This window comes from Phacochoerus africanus, chromosome 12 (genome assembly GCF_016906955.1).
Source record: "Phacochoerus africanus isolate WHEZ1 chromosome 12, ROS_Pafr_v1, whole genome shotgun sequence".
Classification (NCBI taxonomy): domain Eukaryota; kingdom Metazoa; phylum Chordata; class Mammalia; order Artiodactyla; family Suidae; genus Phacochoerus; species Phacochoerus africanus.
The window spans coordinates 35,514,842-35,542,792 of record NC_062555.1 but is presented as its reverse complement, the minus strand read 5'-3'; the positions used below and the strand labels follow the sequence as shown (position 1 = coordinate 35,542,792).

Sequence of the window (27,951 nt, the reverse complement as noted above, 5' to 3'; positions counted from 1 at the left end):
ACAAACATGCCATTTGCAGCAACGTGGATGGAGCTAGAGACTCTCATACTAAGTGAAGTAAGCTGGAAAGAAAAAGACAAATACCATATGATATCACTTATTTGTGGAGTCTAAAATATGGAACAGATGATCCTATCTAAAAAATAACAAACAAACAAACGAAAAACAGAGCATGGCCAAGAAGAACAGACTTGAGGTTCAGTGGGCAGAAGGGGAAGGAGTGGGAGGGATGGGCCTTTGGGGGGTTTTTTGGATACAAACTGTTGTATCTGGAATGGATGGCAATGGGATCCTACTGTATAGCACAGGGAACTGTGTGTGATTGGGTCACTTCATTGTACAACAGAACTTGACAAAGCATCGTAAATCAACTATACTCTAATAGTAATTTTAAAAAAGGAAAAAAAAAAGAAAGAAAGCAGAGGTGGGCAGGCAGGGTCCATCTGTGGGGCTGCCTTGGCTTCTCGGTAAGGTTTATGGCTTTTAAGCAGATGCTTATTGCCTCTTTAAATGTTAAAGAGGCAAGTCCCCTTGAACCCCTGATGGCATTCAATTATGGTCATGGTTATAAAATGTCTCAAATCTTTGGGGAGTGTGAGCCAATCAATAGTGTATTGCAGAGAAGGAGCATAAATCTGAGAAGGCTGGTCTTTGCCAGTTTCCTTTTTCTTGCTTCTCACATGTCCTCGCTGGAGAAGCTTGTTTATAAGAGGCTTGTTTGCTGGCTGGAGACCTTTTGGGGAATTATTATCTAACAATAAAGGATGGATGGTGCCCAAGATCTTTAACTCATCGGATGAGGTTTGTTTTGTTTTTGTTTTTGTTTTTTTGTTTGTTTGTTTGTTTTGCGTTTTAGAGCTACATTTGTGGCATATGAAGTTCCCTGGCTAGGGGTCTAATTGGAGCTATAGCCGGCCGGCCTATGCCAGAGCCATACCAACACAGGATCCGAGCTGTGTCTACAGCCTACACCACAGCCATGGCAATGCTGGATCCTTATCCCACTGAGCAGGCCAAGGATTGAACCCATGTCCTCATGGATGCTAGTCAGATTCGTTTTCGCCGAGCCATGATGGGAACTCCCTCAATGAGATTTTTAAAGGCTGTGATATGTAGTTCTCTTTCAAAAGCTATGTTGAGTTCTTTCTTTTTAATTTAGTTTTTCTTATAGTTGATTTACAATGTTATGCTAATTTCTGCTATACAGCAAAGTGACCCAGTCATATGTACATATACTTTCTTTTTTTTTTTAATGTCTTCTATCATGTTCCATCACAAGGGATTGGATATAGTTCCCTGTGCGATACAGCAGGATCTTATTGTTTATCCACTCCAAAAGCAATAATTTGCATCTACAACCCCAAACTCCCCATCCATCCCACTTCCTCCTATTTGGCAACCACAAGTCTGTTCTCTATGTCCATGAGTTTGTTTCTGTTCTGTAGATAGGTTCACTTGTGTCATATTTTAGATTCCACATATAAGTGACATCATATGATATTTGTCTTTCTCTTTCTGATTTACTTCACTTAGTATGAGACTCTCTGGTTCCAACCATGTTTATAGCATTTTTCTGGGATTCTTAGGCTGCCCACAATTGCAGAAACGTCTCCCCTTCCCTGCCCTCTTTCTCTGTTTTTTGTTTTGTTGTTGTCCAGCTGAGATAGATTTGCTGTGAAGTGATTCAAAGTTTGTTGGTTTGTTGGTTTGTTTAATATTTTTTTTTCTGAACAATGGCAACTTTGGTTATGTGCATGGCTATGCTTGTTGAAGAAATTATATGGCTACTTTAGACCTAGCAGGATGACCCGGTGGCTAGGGTGCAGGTGCATGCATGCATCCATGCAGCAAGCACTGTATAAGAATGTAAGCTCCGTGAAGCTGGGGACTGGTCTCCTTTACCTACGGATGTATCCTCTGTCTGAAACACAGCCTGGGACCTCAGAGGTGCTCGGTGACATGTTGGGATGGAGCCTGCAGGAATTGAATAGGAATAGGAATTGAATAGGAATTGAAATCGCGTATTTTCCTCCCCAAGACTAACCTAGTTGGAATGACTTGTGAAGTCCCCTAGAATTGGAAGGAAAGAAGTAATTTCATGTCAGGCCTCCATGGTTGGTCTCTAAAGTGATTTAGCATCCTGCAGGATCTTGGGCTCTCTAGCTCTTTGAACACATCTCTGAAAAGAAAGTAGCAAAGCCTAAGTGCATTCGAAGGGTCTTCTTGCTTAAAAGAAACTGATTTTTTTTTTTAATGCCTGTTTTTCACTTCATTGCTTTTGGCGATACTTTTACATACATGACCCCCTACCATACATTTTAAGAGGTGGGATTACAATTTTTAAATGAGGTATTTTAAAGCCCCACCATCAGGATGTCCCAGGTACCGAAACGCTTGTCCCTCTGCCATTCTCCAAGAGTGGCTCCTGCTAAGAAGAGTGGGCAGGATGACGGCTAGGAGAGCAGACGTGGGTTGGTGAAGACTCCGAAATCCCTCGGGAATTCCATGACAGTAGCTGGAGATTAGGAGCAGGAGGAGTGGGTGTCATGCAGGGGGTGAGGGGGCCACCTTGGTTCCTAGAGCTGCTCATTGGGACTCTGGAGTCATAGGCACATATATAAAGGAAAGATGTATTGTTATTTATACCAGTATCTGCATTCCACACATGAGGCCAACAAGCCCCCAGGGGGATTGTGGCTTCTCCTCACTAGATGCTTAGCCAGTAGAAGAGTTGAGAAAGACCCTTCTGAGCCCAAGTTCTTATCTTTTTTTTTTTTTTTTTTGCCATTTTCTTGGGCTGCTCCCGCGGCACATGGAGGTTCCCAGGCTAGGGGTCCAATCGGAGCTGTAGCCACTGGCCTACACCAGAGGCTCAGCAACTCGGGATCCAAGCCATGTCTGTGACCTACACCACAGCTCACGGCAACGCCGGATCCTTAACCCACCGAGCAAGGCCAGGGATCGAACACGCAACCAATCATGGTTCCTAGTCGGATTCATTAACCACTGAGCCATGATGGGAACTCCTGAGCCCAACTTCTTAACCACCATGCCCTACATCCCTCAGGACCCTGTACTTACAAGTATGGCTGTGACATTGTTTATGCTGTTGTTCTGACTTCTGCTCTGGAGCCTCTAAGACCAGCCACCACGGCCTGTTCTGGCCCAGGAGTCCCTTGGGATCTGGCCCCTCTAGTCCTGTCCCTGGACAAAATCAGCATGAGGCTGCAAATGATGCCTGAACCCATGTGAGATCAGGGCCTTAGGACCCAGAAGGGCAGGGCACAGAAGCAGGCCCTAGGTCAACACTTTCCCAAACCACTTCCTCAGGGGGCTTGTGTTCCATGGCACATGGGTTGGTTGTCACCCCTGTTAGCTGGGGCAGTGGCCAGTTCCATTTCACTCCTGTCACACGGGGATCCACGAAATGTACAAAATGCCAACTGAAAAGACTAGTGAGGGGAAGACCTAGGTATGGTCTTATCTTTGTAGCCATGGCAACTGCAGCCTAACCCTGGAGGAGGTAGAAGGCCAGGCTCACTGTCCTGTGTGCAGCGCTGCCTTTGACTTGCAGGGAAACCCAGAAGGGGAAAAGCCCATACATCAAAGACGAGGGGTTCTATGTGCTACTGTTTATTCTTTCTGTGATAGCCGCAACTGGCTTTGAAAACCACCTTTATGAGACAGATTCATCTGTCATGGAAATGCGACAGCCTCCGATGGATGCCTTAGTAGGAAGTCACTGTAGCTGATGCGATGTGTTAAAGTCCCAGAAGAGTGGCTGGGTGATATCTGATCCTGGCCTGTGGGAGTCTGCTTCTCTCTCGCAGCTGGCATTCCTAGGGCCAGCACTTTCTCAGAAGAATGTCTCCATTTTACCCCAGTCTCATTTTATTGCACTTCCTTTTTTTTTGTCTTTTTGTCTTCTTAGGGCCATATCTGCAGCATATGGAGGTTCCCAGGCTAGGGGTCGAATCGGAGCTGTAGCCACTGGCCTACACCACAGCCACAGCAACGCAGGATCCGAGCCGTGTCTGCAAGCTACACCACAGCTCACGGCAACACCGGATCGTTAACCCACTGAGCAAGGGCAGGGATCGAACCCGCAACCTCATGGTTCCTAGTCGGATTCGTTAACCACTGCGCCACGACGGGAACTCCTGCACTTCCTTTTATTGTGCATCAAAGATACTGCAGCTTTGGAGTTGCCTTGTGCCACAGAGGGTTAAGGATCCAGTGTTGTCATGGCAGTGGCTCAGGTTGCTGTTGTGGCTTGGGTTCAGTCCCCGGCCTGGAAACTTCCACGTGTCATGGGCACAGCCAAAAAAAAAAAAAGAACCAACAACCTACTGTGTTCTTTTTTTTTTTTTTTACACATTGAAGGGTCTCTGGCAACCTTACATTGAACAAGTCTATTGGCACCATTTTTCCAACAGCGTTTGCTTACTTTGGTAACTCTCACGAGATTTCAAGTTTTGCCATTAGTACTCTCTTTGTGATGGTGATCTGCCCCCAGTGATCTCTGATGTGACTCCTGTAAGTCACTGAAGACTCATAGGGTGATTATTATTATTTTTAGCAACGAAATGTTTTAATTGCTTTTTTTAGACAAAATGCTATTGCACACTGAATAGACTATACAGTAGGGTGTAAACCTAACTTTTATATGCCCTGGAAAACAAAACAAAAAAAATGTGTGTAACTCCCTTTATTTTGAACTTCACTTTGTTACAGTGGCCTGGACCTAAACCCACAGTATCTCTGACATATGCCTGTAGATGTTTGTGTTGTCCAAGTGATGCTGTGATAGAAAATGTTGGGTCTGCCTGGGGCTCAGGACCATACATTTAGTGAAGTAGATATTTCCTCTTGTCTGTTTTGGGTTTTTTTTTTTTTCCTTTTAGGACCCCACCCGCAGATTATGGAAATTCTCAGGCTAGGGGTCAAATCGGAGCTGTAGTTGCCGGCCTGCGCCACAGCCACAGCAACCCAGCATCTGAGGCATGTCTGCGACCTACACCACAGCTCATGACAACACTGGATCCTTAACCCACTGATCAAGGCCAGGGATTGAACCCACATCCTCATGGATACTAGTCGAGTTCCTTACTGCTGAGCCACTAGGGGAACTCCCTCACATGTTTACAAATTAGCTCAATGATCCTTTAGCCTTTTCCTCACCCCAGCCCTCCTCATGGCAGTCACCATGGAACTTGGGGACAAGGGAATTTGCTGATTCTATTCGACTGTCCAGCTGAAAATCTATACCTACAGCTACTTCAAGTTAAATTAATTAAAATGAAATCAAACGAAAAATTTCAGTTCCTTATTTCAAATGGCTCTGACATAGGCCAGCACAGAGAGACCGTTTCCATTATTGCTGAAAGGTTTATTGGTTGGCTCTTGTGACTTTCTCACAGCTGTAGGTGTATGGCATTCTGGCCAATAAATATAAACCAAATCCCCTGGGGTAAAGCTTCTTGGAGGGCAGCTGCAGATGCAGGGTCAGTGTTGTGACCCAGGTGACTTTGAGGATGGAAGCTATGGGGATGGACTGGAGAGATAATTGAGAGCCGATCGTTTAGAGGTCCACTACACTTATTCGTATTTTTACAGCTTCGTCTTTCCCATTCCCGTGTTATAATCATTCCAGCACTAAAATACTACCTCTTTCTTAAATTGGGCAGTTTTTGATCTCAATGCGTCATGGTTTTTCTGATGGGTAAGAGGCCAGTTAGAAAAAGCAGTGTACTCTTTTTTTTTTTCTTTTTTGTTTCCTAGGGCTGTGACCCATGGCATATGGAGGTTCCCAGGCCAGGGGTTGAATTGGAGCTGTAGCTCCTGTTGCACCACAGCCACAGCAATGCCAGATATGAGCCCCATCTGGGACCTACACCACAACTCACGGCAACACCAGACCCTTAACCCACCAAGCGAGGCCAGGGATCAAACCCGAATCCTCACGGATACTAGTTGGATTCATTTCTGCTGCGCCATGATGGGAACTGCAAAGCAGTGTGCTCTTGGTAGGCAGGAAAATCTTTCCTTATCTGTCCTGACCTCCATTTGTTCGCTCATTTCTCTTTTCTTTCCTTCTTTCCTTCCTTCTTTTCATCTTTCTGTCCTCCTTCTCTCCTTCCCTCCCTCTTTTCCTTCTTTCCTTCCTTCCTTCCAGAAGACATGATCTGACCTGGGAGCCATGGTCTTTTTTTTACTGAATCAAGGGTATTCTTCATCCGTGAATCTATAGAACTCCCTGTCTAGAGTATTACTAAGCAGGTTGACTGTTACTGAGAAGCTGCTTCAGGCTGTTCAGAATTAATGAATCTAGATGCATGGTACCTACCATGCCAAAGACAAGAAGTGAGAACAAAATCTGATAGGTGCTGCAAAACAGCTTAACTCTAGAAATGCCCTTACTTCAAAATACCTTCTCTGGCCTCCCTTTCTTAATCAGAAGTTATTATGGGTTATTTTCTCCTCCCCTGTACGCTGGGCACATGGTGTTCTGAACTGAGAATTCATGAATTCTAATCCTCATCATTGAGTTGGCTTCTTGCCTAACCTTGGGCAGAGGACACACCACGTCTTTAATGCATTCCTCTAGGAATCACATGGAATGCTGTAAGAGCTTTAATTATTAATGGAATTTGCAGAGAACTTGCCTAGCTGTAGAACTTCAGCCAATCTTAATTTTTAATCTTTATAAATACCTTTGAATTTTAATAAGTTCTCAGCGAGGCAGCCATTTAGTCTTTAAACATGGCTTCTACCTTCTGGTTTGATCACATGCTTTGCTGTCTCTCCTCTTCATAGCTTCACTTCGGAGGCTGTTTTCTACTGTCATCCACCCCCCTCATATTTTCTCTTATCACAACCGTAGTTGTTGAGAAAGTGGAAGCCAGTGCTAAAAAGGGCATCTGAATTTTCTATAAATGTTTGCATTCAAGCTCTCTTTTCTCTTGGGATATCAGAGATGAAAATTTAGGGATGTCACTTTAAGTCGCAAGGTAGCCTGTGAAGAAAAAGGAGATAGTTTCCTCTTCTTGCATATGCTTGCTGACTATAAAGCCAGCGTTTTGAAAGCGCTACTGTTATAGGAACAATTTCCTAAGTGGGGGTTAGAAGATGAGGCTCACTCGCAGACGTCTATCTCCCTCAAGTCAGATCTTGAGTTTTGCCATGAAAACTAATGGAAAGTAAGGCTGGTCTTAATCCAAATATTTCCGTGAGATAGAAAAGACATCTCCATTTTAGTTTATAAATCACTGGCTTTTCTTCTTCTTTATAGCGGTATTTTCCTAGCCTTGCTCAGGCTTGTCAACCTCAAAGAGCATTAAAGATACATTTTTTCCTTTAAGGAAAAGGAAAAAAGAAAGGTGGATCGTGACGTGAGGGTGTTGTGACTATATAGCATTAGGTGAAAAAGGCATTTGGCTTGGGATGATGTACATGCTCTTTTTTTTTGTCTTTTTTTTTTGCCATTTCTTGGGCTGCTCCCGTGGCACATGGAGGTTCCCAGGCTAGGGGTTGAATCGGAGCTGTAGCTGCCGGCCTATGCCAGAGCCACAGCAACGTGGGACCCGAACTACATCTGCAACCTACACCACAGTTCATGGCAACGCCAGATTCTTAACCCACTAAGCAAGGCCAGGGATTGAACCCGCAATCCCATGGTTCCTAGTCGGATTCATTAACCACTGAGCCACGAGGAACTCCCTGATGTACGTGTTCTTAAGAAGGGATTTGCTCGTGCAGTTATCTTTATTCTCGAAAGTACAATACAGGTGGGGAATAGAGGGGGATAGTGCAAAGGGAAAGAAGGGAGATGGTGGACTTGTCTGGGGAAGGGTAGTTTCCTCAAGTAAAACACACTGGGTGGCACTGTTAGCCCCGTGCCAACGTCATGGCGGGGTTTTAAAAGGTGTGTGTGTGTAATAGAACCTAGGAATGTGCAGGGTCACGATATGGGCATAGAAGCAGGGCTTTCAAAGTACAAGGTGACGTATCCTTCGATGGATGGATGAACAAACAAAATGTGTGTACCTACAGTGAACTGGTAGTCAGCCTTAAAAGAGAAGGGCATTCTCAGAGTTCCTGTCATGGCTTAGCAGTTAACAAACCCGACTTGCATCCATGAGGACATGGGTTCGATCCCTGGCCTCGCTCAGTGGGTTAAGGATCCAGTGTTGTCATGAGCTGTGGTGTAGGTCGCAGATGCAGCTCAGATCTGGTGTTGCTGTGCCTGTGATATAAGCTGGCACCTACAGCTCTGATTGGACCCCTAGCCTGGGAACCTCCATATGCCATGGGTGCAGCTCTAAAAAAGACGAAAAAAAAAAAAAAAAAGGAAGGGAATTCTGACACGCACAACATGGAGAAACTTGAAGGACTATATGCTGAGTGAAATAAGCCAGCCACGAAAGGACAAATACTGTATGGTTCTCCTTATACAAGGTACATGCAGGAGTCAAATTCATAGAGACAAGGCATAGAATGGTTGTTGTCAATGGCTGTGGGCCAGGGGAGTGGGGAGTTCTTATTTTTAATGGGTACGAAGTTTTTTAAGAAACGAGCTTGGGAGTTCCTGTTGTGGCACAGTGGTTAACGAATCCGACTAGGAACCATGAGGTTGCGGGTTCGATCCCTGCCCTTGCTCAGTGGGTTAACGATCCGGCATTGCCGTGAGCTGTGGTGTAGCTCGCAGAAGTGGCTTGGATCCTGCATTGCTGTGGCTGTGGTGTAGGCCGGTGGCTACAGCTCCTATTCGACCCCTAGCCTGGGAATCTCCATATGCATCAGAAGCGGCCCTAGAAAAGGCAAAAAGACCAAAAAAAAGAAAAAAAGAAAAAAGAAAGAAATGAGCTTGAAGATGGGTGAGAGGGTGGTTGCACAACAGTGTGAATGTGCTTAAGGCCACTGAACTGTACACTTAGAAATGGTTAAGATGCTGGATTTTGTGCTGTGTGTAATCTATCACGGTTAAAAAAAAAATTGTTGGGCATAATGAAAGAACTGAAGTTTTCTGCTTCACCTGAATGGTAGAAGGTAGAATACCAGAGGCGATGAGAGAAAAACAAGTTCCTACCAAATTATGGAGTTCTCTGGTTGCCTAGTGGTTAAGGATCTGGTGTTGTCACTGCTGTGGCTCGAGTTTTATCCCTAACCTTCTGCATGCCACAGGTGCGGCCAAAAAAAAAAAAAAAAAAGGAGTTTCTACCAAATTGTCTTATAAACCAGTGCTTCCAAAACTGCATGTTTCAGTTCATATTAGTCTTTTTTAAAAAGACATTAAAATCAAATTGAATTAAGTTGGATTTTTTTAAAGTGTATTACCTTATTGAGAGCAGATTGGCTTGATAAAATTTTAGGTGAACACTGGTTTATGTGTACTATGTAAAAACATGTCTTCATTTGGATTGCCATCAAAATCAGGGAATGATCTTATCTGCCTGGTGCCTGAAGATAGTTAACTGGGAGTGTCAGGTGGGTGGGTTCTGCATAGGTGATATTTTTTGGTTTTGTTTTGTTTTTGGTCTTTTTGTCTCCTTAGGGCCATACCCACAGCATATGGAGGTTCCCAGGCGAGGGGTCGAATCCGAGCCATGTCTGTGACCTACACCACAGCTCACAGCAACACTGGATCCTTAAGCCACTGAGTGAGGCCAGGGATCGAACCTGCAACCTCATGGTTCCAAGTCTGGTTTGTTTCTGCTGTGCCACAACAGGAACTCCTGCATGGGTGATTATTAACACAGATTAAAGGAGGAAGGGTCTTGTCAGGCGATGGCAGGGAATGGAATGAATGAAGACAGGCAGATGTGGGGGAAATGACAGAGGTAGGCAGGTGAGATCTGGCTACTGATTGGCTATATACTGTGAGGACCGGGGGAAATTCTAAATCACTGTGTGTGTGAGAGAAGAGATATGAAGGACACACGGAAACACCAGGTTGGGGAAGGCAAAGATGCATTCAAATTTTTTTTTTTTTATTTAAAAAAATTTTTAAAAGAAAGTATAGTTGATTTACAATGTTCTGTCAATGGGAATGCTTTGCATTTGAAGAGTAGGAAAGACGTTCAGTGAAAAGTTTCCTGGAAACACACTCCAGAGAGCCACGGGTCTAGAGATGTTGATGAAGAGAGATCTGTGTGGGAAGAGGATTTGAGCTTTGAGACAAATGGCTGGTTTAGTTGGAGAGAATGTGTTAAGAGGGTGGGAAAAAAAGGGAGACCACCAATTGCAGAATTCAAGGCATGGAACGTGTGGAATTCAGGAAAAGCAAAAACAAGAAGAAAATAGGGAAGAGAGGAAACAAGAAAACTAGTGTCATGGGAGAAAAAATATGAGAGGACAAAGAAGATGAAGGCAGAGAGAAAAACTGGATTCAAGAGATGGAGCCAATCAGTAGCCTTGGAGGACAGTTTCACCAGCTCCGATGGGCAGAGGGACCACCTTGGGTGGGGACTGTGGCTCTGTGGTCTGGTAGTGAGGCCCCAAGGCAAATGAGAGCCGCAGATGCAGAGAGAAAGACGGATTTGCTTCGGCTTTTCCAGTTGCCCGGTTCTTCCCACTTCTGCTGCCCTTACATCAATGGCCTTTGCTAGACTTGTGTATTTTCCATCAATATGGAAACACCTCACTATGTTCAAATATTAGTATGTCTAAATGGACCCATTCCACCCCTGCCTAGGATTGGCGAACAATCGTGAGCCCCATCCAGTCACATAACATCCAGGTCCATGAAGACTGTAGGTGATCCTAGGATCGACAGAGATCTTTTAGAGCTGCTTAGGGAAATTTTCAGGCAGAAGGATCCTTGGTGTTCTTGAGAACTCATGTAGGCAGCTGCCACACCGCCCCTGTGGACAGACTGCTTTGCTTTCATGGGGTCTGTTTATTTCTTTTGTAAAGTGTACCTATTCAATATACAGCGGTATCTGGCTCTTCCTGACACCTGCCTGGACTTATTCTATATCTTTTTCCTTTTGTCAATGTAATGTTTAAATGTGTGTTCTTTTTTTATTTTTTATTTTATCTGATTTATTTTTTTCTTTTTACAGCCACACCTGCCGCATAAGGCATATGGAGGTTCCTGGGCTAGGGGTCGAATCGTAGCTGCAGTTGCAGACCTAAACTACAGCCATGGCAACACCGGCTCCAAACCTCATTTGCAACCTACACTGCAGTTTATGGCAACTCTGGATCCTTAACCCACTGAATGAGGCCAGGGATCAAACACGCATCCTCATGGATATTATGTCAGGTTCTGAACCCACTGAGCCACAGTGGGAACTCTGGGTGTTCTTTCTCTTAAAAATAAGGAAAACCTTAACCAGTTATGTGGCTTGGGAATATCCAGTATGTTTTGGGGGAAATTTGAAGCATTTCTGTAAAATACAATGGGGGTTAGGTCACCTGCAACAGCCCTGGAGCAAGTGTTGAATCAATCTTTGTTGAAGTGAAACATGAGAATCTCCTTCAAACCACCCAAAACCTATATTTAGCATCACCTACCACTCATAATAAGTGGTGATGAATGTGAACCTGACACCTAGCACTCTGTGTGTCGCTGGCAGGACCATTTCTAATGCAGGTTTTGCTAGATCGTCATGTGTGAAAGATGAGGACATCTGGTAAACCAAGTCAGATGGTCCTCATCTGGGAAGGATGGGTTTCATTTGGATAAGTTGTGCAGCCATTTCCATAGTGACAGAATATTTTTCAGAAAATGAACTGAAAGGCATGTTGCATTTAGCATCCCACTCAGTATTTTGGTAAAAGTCTGTGTTCTTTGGATCCCCGTTATTATTAACAGGAGCAATAAACAAACAGAAACACATTCTGAGTTTACTTTGCTTTCAAAATGTGGAACAAACAATACCACACAGATTTTTTTGGACCTGTCTGGCAAAAATTGCAAAAGCTTTACTTTAATTCTTCTCAGCCTGGTAGATAAGATTTCTACCAGCAACAAATATTGGGGAGGGGGGGAAAATAATAAAGTACCAGGAAATCTGTGAAATAATCTGATAAAGTAACAGATTTGGCCTGGTTGTCTTTGGAGGTATTACTTTTTTCCCTTGAAAGATGACCACTTACTTGCTGGCGTTCCTGTATGGATCTGGTATTGTCTCTGCCGCAGCTTGGGCTGTGGTTGCTGATTGAGGTGCAGGTTCAATCCCTGGCCTGGAGCAGTGGGTTAAAGATCCCATTGTGGCTCAGCAGAAATGAATCTGCCGAGGATCCATGAGGATGCAGGTTCGATCCCCGGCCTTGCTCAGTGGGTTAAACATCTGGCTGCTATGAGCTGTGGTGTAGATCACGGATGCAGCTCAGATCTGGCGTTGCTCTGGCTGCAGCTAGAGCTCCAATTGGACCCCTAGCCTGGGAACCTCCATATGCCACAGGTGGGGCCCTAAAATAATAAAAAAAATTTTTTTTTAAATCCAGCATTGCTGTAGCTGTGGCATAGGTCACAATGGCGGCTTAGATTCAGTCTTTGGCCCTGAAACTTCCATGATGCCATGGGTGCAGCCAAAAAAAGCGATTAATACTTGCTTCCCTTTTCCTAGTTTTTTCAAGAATATGAATTTGGTATAAAATAATATGGTCGTGGACTCCTAGCATCTTGTCTTGTGTTTCTTTTTGCTTTGTTCTATTTCTGATGCATTTGAAACCATTCAGAATTTTGCCCAAGTTGACAGTTTCTGAACCTTTTATTTAAGGCCAGTCGATAGCTTTTGGCTGGTTCTTACCTTCTCTATTGATTGTGGCGCCTGTCCCCTGGAGATGCCCTCTGGAAACCTTTACTACTGGGGAAATACTCAACTGTGTATATCATTAACCAGGGAGCACTATCCTTTTAAGCTGTCAAAATACAGGAAACAGGCTATTCTGATGCCAGCCACCAGAAAAGAGAACTAGGCTTCCTCTGACTGGACCCTTCAACTGCGTGAGTCCATTTTATTTGCAGGAGAATGCAGGGAGCCAGTTTACCTCTGGGTCTGCCTGCCTGCCTTTGGCAGATCCTCAGCAGAAGTCTGATGAAGGGATGACTCAATGAACAAGAAATTAGAGCTCAAGCACTTGGGAAGTACAACATGTCAAGTTAGAAGTGACTCGTCTGTTCATGAAAATAGTACAGTGCAAGGCCTTTTCGCAACCCTCAGTTCTTAACCCACTGAGCCACAGCAGGAACTCCTCCTTTTTTTCCTAGACGTTAAAACTCTCCTATGATGATCATCGATCACGTTTGTAATCTGATGAAAACAAAGAAAAATAAATCAACAGAAGACTGGTGAAAACACAGAGAGATCTAATTGCTTTTTTGAGGATGGCATTAATTTATTCCATGACACATTCCTTTAATGTTTTCCTCATTTGCAGCAAGTGATGCTTTAGCAGTGGATGCTTTAACAGTGCACCAGGCACATACTAACATACTCAGGGCATTACTGATAAAAACATTAAGTCAACACACCTTTATTGAGCACTTACTACATAGCAGGGGGCTTTCTATGCGCTGTGGGGTATTTATGGATAAATAATGCGTGAGTCAGGCCCTCAAGGAGCTCACTTATGATGCAGGTGGGACCACAGCCAGAACTGTTCATAATGAATGGTAGCTTTTAGTGGCAAACTGTTCCTTACAAGCAAGGAAAGTGCTTCGTCCATATTAAAAACTTATCCAGGGCCAGGAGGCCTGTCTCTGATATTTTTAAACTAAACTTTTTTACTTTGAGAGAATAGTCGATTTGCAGGCAGTGGGTAGAGATAAGCCCATGTCTCTTTTACTCAGTTTCCCAATGGTAACATCTTGTAAAACTATGGGACAGTGACATAGCTGGAATAGTGACGTGGATGCAGTCAAGATGTAGAGCATTTTCATCACCAGAATTCCCCATGCTGCCTCCCCCTTTCTTTTTCTTTCTTTTTTTTTTTCTTTATACGGCTGCAACTGATGCATATGGAATTACCCAGGTTAGAGATCCAATTGGAGTTGCAGATGAGGCCTCCCCTGCAGCCATGGCAACACCAGATCTGAGCCACACTTGGCTTGTGCCAACGCCAGATCTTTAACCAACTGAGCAAGGCCAGGGTTTGAACCCAGATCCTTACAGAGACTACGCTGGGTTCTTAACCCACTGGGCCACAGTAGGAACTCCCCCCCTCCCTTTTTTTTCATTTTTTTTTAAAGTTTTTATTGAAGTAGAGTTGATCACTTACCAGCCTCTTGGCTAAGATCAAGTATAATATCTGTTCTTATCAGTTTAATATCTGATATGTCCTTTGTCCCCATGCTGTTTTATAGCTACACTCATTCCCCAATCCCGGGTTCCCTCTTCCATAACCCCTTCACAACCACTCATCTGCTATGTATTTCTATAAATTTTTCATTTCAAGAATGTCGCATATATGGAGTCATAAAGGATACAACCATTCAAAGTTTCTGTTTTTTGTTTTTTGTTTTTTCCACTCAGCATAATTCCCCAGAAGTCCATCCAGGTTTTTGTGTGTATCAACAATTTGCTTTGAAATTCCTTGGTAGCTCAGTGGGTTAAGGATCTGGGGTTGTCACTGCTACGGCGTAGGTTCAATCCCTAGCCCCAGAACTTACACATGCAACTGGTGAGGCCAAAAAACAATTAGTTTCTATTTATTGCTGAGTTATAGTCCACGCTACAGATGTGTCACAGCTTGTTTATCCATTCCCCTGCTGAAGGACATGTGGATTGTTCCCAGTTTGGGGCTATTACATCAAAAGCTGCTATAAAGATGTGTGTACACTGTATGAACGTAAGTTTTCATTCCTCTAAGATAAATGCCTAGAAGTGCAATTGCTGGGTGGTGTGGTCGTCGCATATGTAGTTGTGGTTTGTGTTGTTTTGTTTTTTTCTTTAAGAAACCTCCAACATGTTTTCCAGAGTGGCTGGACCATTTTACATTTCCATCATCGACGTATGAGAGACCCAGTTCTTCACCCTTGTCAGCATTTGGTGGTGTCACGATTTTTACTTTAGCTGTTCCCATAGGTGTGTGGTGACACTCATTGCAGATTTACTTTGCATTTCCTGAATGGCTAATTATCTCAAACATCTTTTCATGTCCTTATCTGCCATGCCATCTGGAGATGATTTTCAGTGAAATATCTCTTCCGTGTCCAACTTCTAATTGGGTTGGTGGTTGTTTTCTTAACAACTAAGTTTTGAGGAGTTCCCATTGAAGCTCGGCGGAAATGAATCTGACTGGCATCCATGAGGACGGAGGTTCAATCCCTGGCCTTGCTCAGTGGGCTAAGGATCCAGTGTTGCCGTGAGATGTAGTGTAGGTCACAGGTGCAGCTCAGATCTGGCATTGCTGTGGCTGTGGCTACAGTTCCAATTTGACCCCTAGCCTGGGAACCTCCATATGCTGTAGGTGCGGCCCTAAAAAAGCAAAAACAAAAAAACTGAGTTTTGAGAGTTTGTATGTATTCTAGATACTTTGTCAAATATGTGGTTGCAAATATTTTCTTCCAGTGTTTTTTGGGGGTCTTTTCATCCCCTTCATAGAATCTTTAGTAAAAACTTTTACTTTTCATTAGGTTAATTTTATTAATTTTTCTTTTCATGTATCATGCTTTCAGAATCAAATCCAGGAATGCTTTGCCTAGCCCTAAATACTGAAGATCATCTTATGTTTCTTTTTCTCTTAAGAGTTCTAGAGTTTTATGGTTTACATTTAAGCTTAATTTATTTCTTAGTTAGTTTTTGTTTCAGGTGTGAGACGTAGGTCATGGTTCAGATTTTCGCCCAAGGATGTCCAGCTGCTGAAGTACCATTTGCTGAAAGGCTATTGTATTAGCTCCTTACAGCTGCCATGAAAAATTACCACAAATGTGATGGTTTAAAGCAACAGAAACATATTCTGTCATATTTCTAGAGGCCAGAAGTCTGAAAGCAATATCAACAGAGCCTTGTTGCCTCCAAAGGCCCTTGAACATAGTATGTCTCTCCATTTATTTAGATCTTTAATGTCTTTCATCAGCATTGTCGTTTTCAACGTACAAGTTCGGAACATGTATCATGTTAGAGTTCACCTAAGTATTGCGTATCTTTGGAGCAATTTTAAATCATAGTGCATTTTTTTGTTTGTTTTTAGGGCCGCACCCATGGCATATGGAAGTTCCCAGGCTAGGGGTCGAATCGGAGCCGCAGCTACTGGCCTATGCCACAGCCAAAGCAGTGCAGGATCCAAGCAGCATCTTTGACCTACACCCCAGCTCACGGCAATGCTGGATCCTTTAACCCACTGATCAAGGCCAGGGATCAAACCCGCATCCTCATAGATTCTAGGCAGGTTTGTTAACTGCTGAGCCATGACGGGAACTCCTGGCATTGCCTTTTTAATGTTGATGTCCACGTATTCATTGTTAGCTTATAGAAATAAAATTGACTTCATGTTTATTTTGTATCCTGCACCCTTGCTGAACTCATTTTCTTTAGGCAGGGTTTTTTTGGTAGATTGTGTGGAATTTTATATATAGACTGTCATGGCCTTTTCAAATAGAGATACTTTTATTTCTTCTTGTCCCATATGTATTCTTGTTATTTCCTTTTTTGCTTTGTTGCACTGGTTAGAACGTCCACTACTGTGTTGAATAAGGAGAGAGAGCGAAATCCTTCCCTCGTTCTGATCTTAAAGGGAAGTAAATACATTGTAAATACATTGCTTTTTACAATTAAGTATAATGTTACCTGCAGGTTTTTTGTGTATGTTCACACCAAGTTGAGGACATTTCCCTCTATTCTCAGTGTTTTGAGAGTATCTGTCATGAACAAGTGTTGAAAACTGTCAAATGCTTTTTCTTCATAAGTTGGTAAAAATCAGGTGATTTTTATTCTTAAGCCTGTTAATACGGTGGATTGCACTGATTGGCTTTTGAATATTGACCCAATTTTCCATCCCAGAAATAAATTCTATTTGGTCATGGTGTATAGTTCTTTTTATGTATTAAAGAATTCTATTTGTTAATATTTTGTTAAGAATTTTTACTTCTGTATTTATGAAGGATATTTATTTGTAGTTTTCTTTGTTGCACTATCTTCATCTGGTTTGGTAGCAGGGTAATAATAGCTTTAAAAATGAATTTAGAAATACTCTCTCTTCAGAGTTCCCTTTGTGGAGCAGCAGGTTATAAACCTGACTAGTATCCATGAGAATGTGGGTTCAATTCTCAGCCTCACTCAGTGGGTTAAGGATCTGGTGTTGCCATGAGCTGTAGTGTAGGTGATAGATGAGGCTCGGATCCCCATGTTGCTGTGGCTGTGGAATAGACCTGCAGCTGCAGCTCCAATTCGACCCCTACCCTGGGAACCTCCATATGCGGCCAGGGCAGCCCTAAATAGAAGAAAGAAAGAAAGAAAGAAAGAAAGAGAGAGAGGGAGGGAGGGAGGAAGGAAGGAAGGAAAGAAGGAAGAGGAAGGAAGGAAAGGAAAGGAAGAAAGAAAGAAAGAAATTCTCATCTATTTTCTGGAAGGAATTATGTGGAATTGGACTTAAATCTCTAAATGTTTGGTAGATGTCTCCAGTGAAACCATCTGGAGCTGGAGATTTCCTTTTGAGGAGTTTTTAAATTTCCTTGGAAGACATAGGGCTGTTCAAATTTTCTATCTCTTATATTGGGTGAATTGTAGTTTCTGCTTTTCAAAGAATTGTGTTATCTCATCCACATTGATCTTATGTGTGTAGAGCTGCTCATAATACTCTATTATTATCCTTTCCATGTCTGTAGTGTCTATAGGGTTTCATTCCTGATTTGGGTAATTTCTGTCTTCTCTTATTGTCTTTGTCAGTTTTTTTTTTTTTTTCCTAAGCGACTTGTCAATTTTATTGATCTTTTCAAAGAACCAAATTTTTGGATCAGGGTTTTTCTCTATCGTTTTTGTTTTCAATTTCATTGCTTTCTGTTCTTATCCTTTAAAATGCCTTTGCTTGTTTTGTGCTTATTTTGCACTTCTTCTAGTTTCTTGTGGCAGCTTAGCACATTAATTTGAAGGGTTTTTTTCCTTCCTAATGTAAACATTTCATGCTGCAGATTTTCCTCTTGGTGTTTCTTGATCTGAGGTTTATAAATGTTAATATGTTGTGTTTTCATTTTCATTCAGTTCAATGTATTTCTTTAAATTGTCCTTGAAACATCCTTGTTGATCCATGGATTATTTACACAGATGTTGTTTAATTTGCATGTCTCTAGTGTCTTATATTTTCATTCCGTCGTGATTTCTATTTTGACTCCATTGTGGTCAGAGAATACACACCACATGATTTCAACTCATTTAAGTGTGTTGTCATTTGTTCAACATGATCTATCCTGGTACGTGTTCTGTGGGTACTTGGAAAGTTGTTGAGTGGAATGTCTTGTCAATGTCATTTAGAGTCTTTTGGTTAATGGTGTTTTCAGGTCGTCTTCATCCTACATCGGTCTAGTAGTTTTATCAATTATTGAAAGAGAGATATTGAAGTCTCCAATGATAATTGTAAAATTGTTTATTTCTCCTTTCAGTTTACCTCACTTTTTTCTTACAAATTTTTCCACCCTCTTGGTGCAATCAGATTTAGAACTGCTATGCCTTTTTGGTGGATTGATCATTTTATCAATTATATAATATCCCTCTCTGGTAATTGTCTTTCTCTGAAGTTTCCTTTATCGAATATTAATTTAATCATTTCTGCTTTCTTTAAATTGACGCATTTCATGATCATCTTCCATGCACCCTTTTATTTTCAGCTTACCTATATTGTGATAATTGAAGTGACTTTCTTATAGATGCCATACAGTTGGGTCATGTTTCTGATCCATATCTCCCTTTCTGTTTTTTTAATTGGAATACTTAGAGCCTTCCATTTAAGGTAATTATTAATATCTTAGGGTTTAAGTCTCTCATTTTATTTTTTATTTTCTGTTTATTCTCTTTTGTTGCTGATTTTAGTTCTCTTTTTTCTTCTTCCTGCCTTCTTCTGGTCAATGTCACTTGAACATTTTTTATAGTTCCATTTTGATGTATGTATAGTATTTTTGAATGTGCCCCTTTGCATACCTTTTTAGTGCTTTCTCGTGGTATTATATTAATATAACTTCTCATAGTCTACTGTTTTGATATTTTACCAGTTCAAATGAAATGTAGAAACGTTACTCCCCCTTACATTCCCTTTTCCATTTATAATTTAATTATCTTCAATATTTTTCATACATACATTTACAGTAAAACAATGTTATAATTTTTGTTTCACCACCAAACATAAATTAGAAAATTCAAAAAAGAGAAGGCAAATGAATTATATTTGCCAATGATTTTTTTTTTTCTTCCCTTGTTCTAAAGGTTATTTTCACTGGATTTAGGATTCTGAGTCGATGGTACTTACCTTTCTCTGATCACTTGAATAAGGACGTGTGACTTTCTTCTGGCCTCCATGGTTTCATATGAGAAATTCATTACCATTCAAATAGTTTCTTTCTCACTGCCTTCAAGATTTTATCTTTAGTTTTCAGAAGTTTGATTATAATCTTCATAATGTGTATATCTTTGGGTTTATCCTGTTTGGGGTTAATTTCTTAAAGCTTCAGGTTTATGTCTTTTGTTAGATTTGAGAAGTTTCAATCATTATTTCTTCAACTACTTTTTTGGCTATGTTTTCTTTGGCCTTTTCTGGGATTCCAATAACATGAGTGTTACAACTTTTGTTATAGTTCCACACAGTGTCTCAGGCTCTGTCTTTGTTTGTTTTCAGTAATTTTTAAACTATTGTTCAGATCTGATAATTTTGTAGTTCTTTCTTCAGGTTTATTCACTCTTTTTCACTGTCTCCTCCACTCTGCAGTTGAGCCCATTTATTAAGTTTTTAAGTTTGGTTTTGTTTTATTCAGTTCTAAAATTCCCATATTCCTTCCTATGTCTTTCCTGTGACTTATTTTTCTCCCTCATATATTTCACGTGTTTATAATTGTCCACTGAAGCATTTTTTAATGGTGACTGCTTTAAAATCTTTGTCATATAGGAGTTCCCGTCATGGCTAAGTGGTTAACGAATCCGACTAGGAACCATGAGGTTGCGGGTTCAATCCCTGGCCTCGCTCAGTGGGTTTAGGATCCAGTGTTGCTGCGAGCTGTGGTATAGGTTGCAGACTCGGCTCAGAACCCACATTGCTGTGGCTGTGGTGTAGGTTGGCAGTTACAGCTCTGATTAGACCCCTAGCCTGGGAACCTCTATATGCCATGGGTGCAGTCCTAGAAACGACAAAAAATAAATAAAATCTTTGTCATATAACTAATATCACTGTCATCCTGGCGTTGGCATCTACCAATTGTTTTTTACATTTAATTTGAGAACTTCTTGGTCCTTAGTGTGATGAGTGGTTTTTGATTGAAAACTGACTATTTGAAGTATTTTGTCCTAAGACTCAGATCTTAAAAGCTTCTGTTTTAACTAGCTTCCTCTGATAACACCCTAACAAGAAGAAGGGGACTCTACCTTGTTTCTGGAGGTGAAGGTAAACATCTAGGTTGTTCACTTGATCTCTACTAAACACAAAAAGGGGTGGTCTCCTCAATTCTGTTGCATTGGTGAAGGTTCCAGCACCTCAGTAGACCTGCACTGGTACCTCCTTGTTTGGGAGGAGGGGGAATGCTCCTTACATCTCCTTGTGTACGTCTTCACGGACACCACTGTGTATGGGCTGGGAGACAGGGCAGGAGGAGTGTCCTCTTTCCTACAGATGGTGGCAAAAGTCCTGACTCTTCACTTGGCTGAACACCACCCCTCCAGGGAAGAATGCAATGCTTGGATGCTGCAGGGTAGGGATGAGAGTCTCAGCTCCCCACTTGACCTTTGCTGGTACAGCTCGGGGTGGTATGACAATTTCTGTATGGAGTTTGGCAGGCGTAGACGAGTTCCTGTTTATGAGTTTTCTATATTGCTAGGCTGTCCCTCTGCTGATCCTCTAGAAGGAGAGAGCAGCCTTTTGCTGGGATTTTTCTGTCTGTGTCCATTGGCGTTTTCAGGTTGCAGGCTTCTTCAGCTCCAGTGTATGGATATAGGAAGCAAAAGTAAAAATTCAAGGAACCTCTCACCATGGCATTGCAAGGTTTCTAGTGAATCTGCCCTTTCTCCACCTTTTTAGTCTTCTGATGTCAGCTTTATATATATTGTTAAGGGTTCTCAGTAGTACTTAGAGGGAAATGTTGAGAAGAGTGTATCTACTCCATCATCCTGGAAGCAGAGGTCACATCCACACCACTAGACATCTCAAGCTTTCCTTTGAGCTTTCTGTAAAATTAATGAAGCTGTGCCAGTGTAGATTCGGGATTAGAGGAACTCACCTGGCTAATATTTGGCATTTGAAACCTATCAGTCGTAAGAAAGCAATGTGCAGTATTATGAAGAATGGGTCAGGTCTACCTCCATTCTAAGGGAGTCCAGTCTGGTTGTGGAGCACGGTGGCAACAGCTGTATAATAAACAGCAGAGTCTTAGTTTCCATTCATCCGCCCTCTCAGAGTCCCACCAAGTGCCTGGGAAGATGAAACATAAAGTGCCACCATTTGACAAAGAGGCCTCACAAGGCTTGGCCGGGAAGTTCCCATGGTGGCTCAGCAGGTTACAAACTCAATTACTATCCATGAGGAGGAGGGGTTGATCCCTGGCCTCACTCAGTGGGTTAAGGATCCGGCTTTGCTGTGAGCTGTGGTGTAGGTCATGGACACGTGATCGGATCTGGCATTGCTGTGGGCTGTGATGAAGGCCTGCAGCTGCAGCGCCCATGTGACCCCTGGCCTGAAGGGAAAAAAAAAAAAACAAAAAAAAAACGACTTGGCTGGGCTTTGTAGTGGGTTCTTGACTTAAAGGAGAACTGAGATGCTGTTAAGGAAATGGAAGGAGAATCCTGGCCAAAGATGGGACTGACTAGTCAAGGTGATCAGAAACAGCAGTGCTGATACCTGCTCCAACACAACAAACCTTGAAAACATTAAGCGAAAAGCTGCCAGGCACAAAAGGACATGTCCTGTATGCTTCCATCTATATGAAATATCCAGAAGAGGTAAATCCATAGAGAGGAAAAACAGATTATTGATTGTCAGGGGCTGTGGGGTAGGAAAATGAGAGGTGAGTACTTCACTTTCCATTCAGGGTGATAGACAAAAATCTGGAACTAGATAGCTGGTACTGATGGTTGTACAACGTTATGATGTGCTTAATGCCACTGACCAGGATACTTTAAAATGGTAAATATTGTGTTCTATGTATTTTGCCACCATTTTAAAAAATGGTGGAAAGTGAAAACAAAACAGAAGAAACAAAACTAACAGTGCTTCTAGTCCCAGCGCCTAGCAGACATGACTGGTTGCTCCCAGCACTCTTCCCCACCAAGCCCAGCCTCTCTGCATAAGGTTCTGTTGCAGGCATTTCCAATTGATAGGAGGAGACACAGATGAAGAAATCTGTTCTCCGTCTCAGGCAAGAAGCTCCTTCTGGGAACATCTGGTCTGGAGCAGAGCCATGGACCCTGATCTCCCAGGAACTCCCAGGCTGCTCATTTCTTTAATGAGAATTGGTTCCAGGCTGGGTCAGGGCGGAGCCTGCTGATGCCAACCTCAGTTACTACAGCTGAGATTTGCCAAGGGCCAAGTGGCAGAGAAGAAGCCATCTTGCTTTCCTAGGAAGATCCAAGAGAGAGCGGGAAGCTCTAGATTGTTCATTCCTGAAGGTTGCAAAAGGCAGTCTGCTTGCAAGTTGAATTTCAGGGCAGAGATGGGAGTGATTTACGGTGACATCTATTAAGCTTTTATAGAACATAATACATGTGTTCTTGCTCCTACTGTAAAATTAATTGTTGCTAATTAGTTAGGGCTGCCAGCTCACTTGTGTGTGAGAGTCTGTCACACTCCCTTCCCCAGTCCAGTTAATTAGCCTTCCGGCGTCTCATCCTCTCCCAGTGTCCTGGAACTTGCCTTCCACCATACATTTCATATTTAAACAAGGAAACTGGCTTGTTGGTGTTGGTTGGTTTTGGAAAGAGGTGTGACTTTGGGGTCAGGGAAGTTCTTGTGGGGAGTCTAACCATGTCAGGTGAGACAAATCATTTTTCATACACCATCGGGCATGATGTAAATGTGTCTGACCCAAAATAAACATCTGTCTTTCCTAAGTTCTTTCCAGGCAGGATAAAAATCCCCATGGAATCATAAAATTACACTCTCAGGTACTTGGTATATGTCATTGATTTCTGGGTTGCCAGAGTCTGGGCTGCTGGTCATTCTGCTGGAATCACCCATGACTATGTGTGCAGCCAGGAGTTGGGGGGAGGCTGGGCTGACAGCTCCTTGGCAGCAGTGACAGCTGCCTAGCATGGAGCATTGTCATCATCAGCTCTAAGGGAGCTGCTTTGAGGTACTGAAGTGATCATGACAGCGATGGAGCTTGTGCCAGCCTTGGGGCCATAGGAGAGCCTCTACTCTGCTTTTTTGCCTCTGCTCTGATTTTTTCTAGGGAGTGCTGTTTGTACATTGTTGACGTTTTTATGGGAAAAAGAGGTCACTTTGGTTGGATTTTTCTGAGAGCAAGGAGCCCACTTCTTCCAACCAGGGTGACTCTAAAGGTGACAGTCCCATGAAGTCATTTTATATATATATATATATGTATATATATAGTCATAACATAGAATGACCATAAAAAGAAAAGGGTTTTCCTACATATGGTTCTGTCCCCAATGAATCTCATTCACTCCTATGCTCTGTGAGCCAACAAAACAGGCACAGGAGAGAGAAGAATCCCATTTACATCGATTGTGCCGTGGTGCCTCTGCCCACCTCCTGATTTCACACATCCCCATGGCAGAGTAACGTCACTTCATTGACTGGCAAGCATCTGTCGGTGCAGTGTGTGAGATGCGCGCGTGCGTGTGTGTGTGTGTGTGTGTGTGTGTGTGATGCCCACATGCTGAAATGAAGAGGGAATGGAAAACACAGCAGTGCTGCTGAGATTTAAAGAGAAAGTATGTCTTTAGTAAAATCCCCTCAGGAAAATGGAGATTGTTCAGATCTGACCAAATCTGTGAACCCACCTGCCAACCAAAGAAAGGGAACTGATTTCAGTTGTTAACCTGTGTTGCTTTGGGGCAGGGTTCAGGTAATAGGTGCTGGAAAGGCAGACTCAAGCACCGAGCCCTGGCTGGACCAGGCAACCACGCTACTAGGATCCAGGCTCTCCACCCACAGTATCATACTGGTCCATGTCTTCCTGTCCGTCTCCTCCTCCTTCTCTGCTCCACACTTGGGGCTCCTTCCTTTGCGCCTGCTTCTTCTCCCCATCTCCACCTCACCTCCTTGGAGCTGTGATGGGTCCAATGAAAGGTGACACTTGGCAACATCTTCTGACATTAGATGCAGAGATTCATATGAATCACCAGTTCAAGGCATTGGGAAGACCTCGAGGGGACCCCGGTGGTGTTTGCACATGTGTGTAACCATATCATTTCTGAGAAGTCTTCTTGGATAGAAGACCAGGGAATGCAATAAGGAAGCTTTTTGACAAATTCTGGCGATTTCGAATGAACTCTTTGCTCTGGCAACTTTGGATCACTTAAGTTGGCACCATGGTTAGGGAAAACATGATGAAGAAAACTATGGTTCTGAGACTCATGTAGAGTATAGTTACTGAGTGAATGATTCTTTAGCTCTGATGACCCAATGATTTGGCTGTTAGGATTTGTAGCTTTCCTTCTATTTTCACTGTCACTGCTGTGACCTCGACTTCAGGATTATGTTGGTATTAATGCAACAATCCCCTAGCTACTCTCTGTGTTTCTGGGTGCATTTAATACACGATGCATCTCCCTACCAGACAACGTACTACAAGTATAATGCCACTCCCTTGTCAAGGAAACAATAGCTCCCCCTGGCTTGTAGGATCAAAGTTAGACCCCCTCATAAATTTTGGGCTCTCCCATCCAGTCCCAGATCAGAATGTCTACAGAAACTTCTAGCCCACCACATCTTATACACCCCTGATTAAACGGAGCAATCCTTGGAGTTCCCGTCATGGCTCAGTGGAAACGAATATGGCTAGTAACCATGAGGATGCAGGTATGATCCCTGGCCTTGCTCAGTGGGCTAAGGATCCAGCATTGCCATGAGCTATGGTGTAGGTTGCAGACATGACTCGGATCTGGCTGTGGCATAGGCCAGCAGCTACAGCTCTGATCTGACCTGGGAATCTCCATATGCCACAAGTGCGACCATAAAGAAGACAAAACAAAACGAAACAAAAAACCCAAAAAAAACCAGAAACCACAAAGCAATTCTCTTCCCATTATCATGACTTCATGCTTTTGCTTCTTCTCCTTTATCTCTAACTATTCAAAGAAAACCATTTTCACATGGAAACCCAGACCTTTTTAAATCTGTGAATCCTTTCCTGTAATTACTATCCACATTGTCTTCTCCTTTCTTGAGTTCCTATCCATCTATAGGCAAATGCACGGCACTAATCTCGCATTAGCATCTTGCATCGATCTTAGCATCTTATCAACAAGTCTTATCTCTAGGATGAATTCTTCACTTTTATCATCATTAGTCTCCACAATGCCCACTATACCACTCTGGTAAAAAGAACATTGAACTTGCTTAGTAGATGCAAACTACTGCATTTGGAGTAGGTAAGCAATGAGCTCCTGCTGTGTAACATAAGGAACTATATCCAATCACTTGTGATGGAACATGATCAAAGATACTGTGAGGAAAAGAATGTGTATATATATATATATATATAAAACTGGGTCACTTTTTCTGTACAGCAGAAATTGACAGGGCATTGTAAATCAACTGTAATAAAAAAATTTGTAAAAGAACATTGAACTTGGAATCAAAAGGCCAAGCTTGGGGTCTGGTTCTATAGCTGTCCAGCTCAGCAACCATGAATGAGCCCCTCGGCCTCTCTGAGCCTCTGCTTCCTCAGCTGTAAAATGGAACTCGGGAAATGTTCACAGCCCACTTCACAGAGCTGTTTTCCTGCCGAAATAAAATAACGCGTGAGTGTACTTTATAAACCTTAAGGCCCCATTGTTATTGTCCTTTGTCTATAATATGTAATGTTAAATGGAACCCATAGAATGCATCAGTAAGGCACTGCGTCATCTTGAGGGTCAAACTGCTCCAGAGCAGTGGTCACACCATGTAACATTTATAGTACATTGTATTTTTCTGAGTGCTTTTTATCTAGAATATCATATTGTTCTCGCGAGGATGCAGGGGGTCAGGCATTTCTCTTCCCATTTTCCAGCTGAAGGAGAGAAATCGAAGGTGGACAGACCCATTAAGTGAATTGCTGTAAGTTATGTAGTTATTAGCCACGATTGTACAGAAACTTCCTTTCTGCCTCTTAATCCCTGCCTGCAAATTATGGTCATTTTCACTCACCGCTTCCCCCATCACCACCCTGGGCCTTGACCAGAGGACACTTTCCTCCTCTTTTCCCACTTTTATTTCTCAATGGACATTTTCCTCCCAGGCTTTCCCTGGCTCCTTATGTGGCTATGGGGGTTCCACCTGGGCTCATAGGGATCTCACTCCCCTTCAGTATCATCCTGTGCACATCCATAAAGTGGTGGTGGTGGTGGTGGTGGGGAATCTAAGAATATTTTATTGTTCCTTGCAAATACTGCTGGTTCATGCAAGTATTTTGAGGTAGAGGAACCGGGATCAGATAGGGGGCCTGAGTCTGATGTTAGGTCCTAACAATCAGTTTAACTCTGCAGTTTCAGTCCTCCTGAGGGATCAGGTTCTCCCTGGAGACTTGTCCATGCAGGCCCCAGGTGGGGCTAAAAGGCAGGGCTGGACATTGTTTAGTCCCACTTAGGGAGACAAAATGCCATCAGCTGCTTAGTGTCTTCACTTCAGCATGACATGTGATTTAACATTGGCTTATTATTTTCATCTTATTTAATTTTTTATTGAAGTATGCTTGATTTAGAATGTTGTGTTAGTTTCAGGTATACAGCAAAGATTCAATAAGATTCAATTACATGTATATATATATATACACTTATGTATACTTATATATATACACACACACATATATACATAAATATATATATATACATAAATATATATACTTTTTCAGATTCTTTTCCATTATAGTGTTTAATAGACGATCGAGTATAGTTACTGGTACTATACAGCAGGTCCTCGTGTATCTATTTTGTATACAGTAGTGTGTATCTGTTCATTCTGTCTCCCAATTTATTCCCTGTTCCTTTCCCCTTTGGAAAACAAACCATAAGTTTCGTTTCTATGTTGGTGAGTCTGTTTCTGTTTTGTAAATAAGTTCATTGGCAGCAGTTTTAATAGATTCGACGTATAAGTGATATCATATGGTATTTGTCTTGCTCTTTCTGTCTAACCTTTTTCTAATCTCTAGGTCCATCCATCTGCAGGTGGAATTGTTTCATTCCTTTCTGTGGCCGAGTAGTATTCTATTGTGTGTCTATGTCACATGGTCTTTATCCTTTCCTCTCTTGATGGGCATTTGCATTGTTTCCATCTCTTGGCTATTGTCAATAGCAATGCTGTGAACATTAGGGTGCGTGTATTTTTGTGTGTGTGCAATAACCCACTTTTATTTTTTTTTATTACTCAAATGAATTGATCACATCTGTAGTTATATAATGATTGTAACAATCCAATTTCAGAGGATTTCATAACCCAAGCACACCTCCCCACCCCCCAAACTGTCTCCTCCAGAGACCGCATGTATTTTTTTGAGTCAGAGTTTTCCTCTTTTCCATATCTATGCCCACAAGAGGAATTGCTGGATCACATGGTAACTCTGTTTTGAGTTTTTAAAGGAAGCTCCTTTCGGTTCTCTATAGTGGCTACACCAATGTACATTCCTGCAACAGTGTAGGAGGGTTCCCT

General features: G+C 42.4%; 1 protein-coding gene and 1 pseudogene across 3 annotated transcripts in view; both read left to right on the top strand.

The window, feature by feature from the left end:
- The window catches only part of NTRK2 (neurotrophic receptor tyrosine kinase 2), a 395,961-nt gene that overhangs the window by 255,228 nt on the left and 112,782 nt on the right, over window positions 1-27,951 (top strand). The gene's annotated exons all lie outside the window — the stretch shown is intronic.
- LOC125113134 (uncharacterized) lies at window positions 14,221-14,325 on the top strand (annotated as a pseudogene).